General features: G+C 39.2%; 1 pseudogene; it reads left to right on the forward strand.

Annotated features, from left to right (window-relative positions):
* Positions 1-529: 529 nt before the first annotated feature.
* Positions 530-1500, forward strand: LOC114631128 (annotated as a pseudogene).
* Positions 1501-2601: the final 1101 nt, after the last annotated feature.

Below are 2601 nucleotides of genomic sequence, written 5' to 3' on the forward strand. Positions count from 1 at the left end.
ATACATCATGGTACCTGCATACCTCCCCCACTCCACAAACATGCATGTAATATTATATTATCGTTTTGCTAGTGTGTATGACTGGAAATACATGTATAAAGTGCCACAAAGTTGAATAGACTTCATTAGATCCAGAATCATCTCTCCAACAAATTTGTACTTCTTAACACATTGTTATAACATGAGGAATAATGCTTATTTCTCATGAAGCTAAATTGCATTCCTATCTACAAATGTTCAAGTATACATATGGAGAGCCCATGTTGTGTTAAAATGTGTGTCATGTTGATGAACAACAGAGGCAGAGTTGCATCTCACACACACAGTTCCATCATGAGTGAAGGAAAAGGAAAAAAGGGAAAAATTTATACTCTGGATTAATGTCCATTCAGTGTTTTTCAAAAAAAAAAAAAAAGATCCTGTAGTGTAACAAAGGAGTACCAACTTTTTCAAGAAAAGAGACTCCAAATCAATTGAAAATCAGAGATAATTGAGAAGACTTTTGAAGACAGCACTGCCCTAACTGATCCTTACAAAATATTCTGATAAAGCCATATCTATGTTTCCTCAAAATAAAACCCTGAAAACCACAGACAAAGTTGCTCTTCAGATCCGTGTGCTTTGCCAGATTGGGGTTGGGACTGTGGGCAACATCATAATTTATTCATAATTTCTCTCCAATTCTGACTGACTCCCAACTGAGGCCCATGCAAGTCATTCTAGCCAACTTGGCTGTGGCCAATGCTTTCATTCTCCTTCCCTTGCCATTTTCATACAATATGATGGGTTTTGTTCCAAGGAAGCCTGCAACTGACCTCACATGTAAACTTGGATACTTCTATCATGGGGTGTTCCACATGTACTCTGAGTACCTACCCATTTGTTACTCTTGTTACTATTAACTGGGCTAGGGTCATGCTCAGAGAGATACTTCCCAAGGTTCTAAGTTATTCTTGTTACAGTTGCTGGTTGTTGACTATCTTGAACAATTCTTGCATTCCAATGAATGTCAGTGATCCACAGAAACCATACAATGACACTGATTCTAAAGGAATGTGGGTTTGCTCCACCTCTGGTTTCAGTGTAGGCATGAGCTTCTTGTGGTTTTCCCATAACATCATGCTCATTGACATCATGGTCTGCACCAGTGTCTCCCTGGTGATTCACCTAATCAGACACCACCAGAAAATGCACTATGTATATAAACCCAATCAGAACCACAGAGTCCATGCTGAGACCAGAGCAGCCCACACCACCCTGATGGTGGTGGTCACATTTGTGAGCTTTTATATCCTAGATTGTATTTGTACTTTAATTTGCTTTTCTTTTGTGGACTCTCATCTCTGCTTGAGGCATGCCAAAGAACGTCTGGCTCTAAGCTTCCCCACCATTTCTCCCTTACTCTTGATCTTTAGGGATTCTAAGAGTCCTTGTTCTCTGCTCTTCCTTGAGAATCTGGAAAGCCATGTGACTTGGGGACCCATTACAGATGAACAGTAAGGTCAAAAAATGTCCAAACCATGAAAAATTTCATCCTGACACCAGCAGGATTAGGACTGATCCTCCCTGGCTCTAAGGGTGGACCTATCCACACACATAGCCAGCACACCCCCCAGGTCTCCCACCATTGAGGCAATCATGTAGCCTGGTGGCCAGGATTGGTTAGACTTCATAACTCCTTATAAGAACATCCCCGGCTAGCACCAGGAATTCCTCTTCATGCAAATGAATTATTCCCACCACCCCAGCCTCTGCTAATGATGTACACTCACCCTCAAAAGCCCTACCTATTCCCCAAGGGTTATATAGACCATGACACCCCCAATAAAGATGTCTGTTCTGCTGCAAACAATCTCCAGAGAGGGCTGTCTTTCCTGGACTCATGCTGGCTGATATATATATTCTGTGAATAGTGATACTTTGACTTCTTCCTTTACAATTTGTATCTCTTTGATGTCCTTTATTCTCTTATTGGTCTAGCTAGAATGTCAAATACTATATTGAATAGGAAGAGAAAGAGTGGGTAGTCTTGTCTTTTCTCTGATTTTAGTGTTATTGCTTTAATTTTCTCCCCATTTAATTTGATGTTGATTATTGGCTAGCTGTGTATTGCTTTTATTATGTTTGAGTATGTGCCTTGTATTTCTGAACTTTCTAAAACTTTTAACATAAAGGTATGTTGGTTCTGTAAAAGGCTTTCTCAACATCTAATGAGATGATCCTGTAATTTTTTTTCTTTCAGTTTGTTTATTTGGTGGATTACATTGATGGATTTTCATATGATGAGCCATCCCTGCATCTTCAAGATGAAGCCTACTTGATCATGGTGAATGATGTCTTTGATGAGTTCTTGGACTTGATTTGTGAGTATTTTTTTAGTATTATTTCATCAGTGTTCATAAGTGACATTGGTCTGAAAGTCTATTTTTTTGTTAATTCTTTCTGTGGTTAGGTATCAGGGTTACTTTGGCCTCATAGAATGAGTTCGGCAATGTTTGTTCTGTTTCTGTTTTGAGGAATATTATTATTAGCTCTAAAAACCAGAAGATCCTGGATAGATATCATACAGACCCTAAGAGAACACAAATGCCATCTTGGCTA

Source organism: Grammomys surdaster, unplaced genomic scaffold (genome assembly GCF_004785775.1).
Source record: "Grammomys surdaster isolate TR1022 unplaced genomic scaffold, NIH_TR_1.0 352, whole genome shotgun sequence".
Classification (NCBI taxonomy): domain Eukaryota; kingdom Metazoa; phylum Chordata; class Mammalia; order Rodentia; family Muridae; genus Grammomys; species Grammomys surdaster.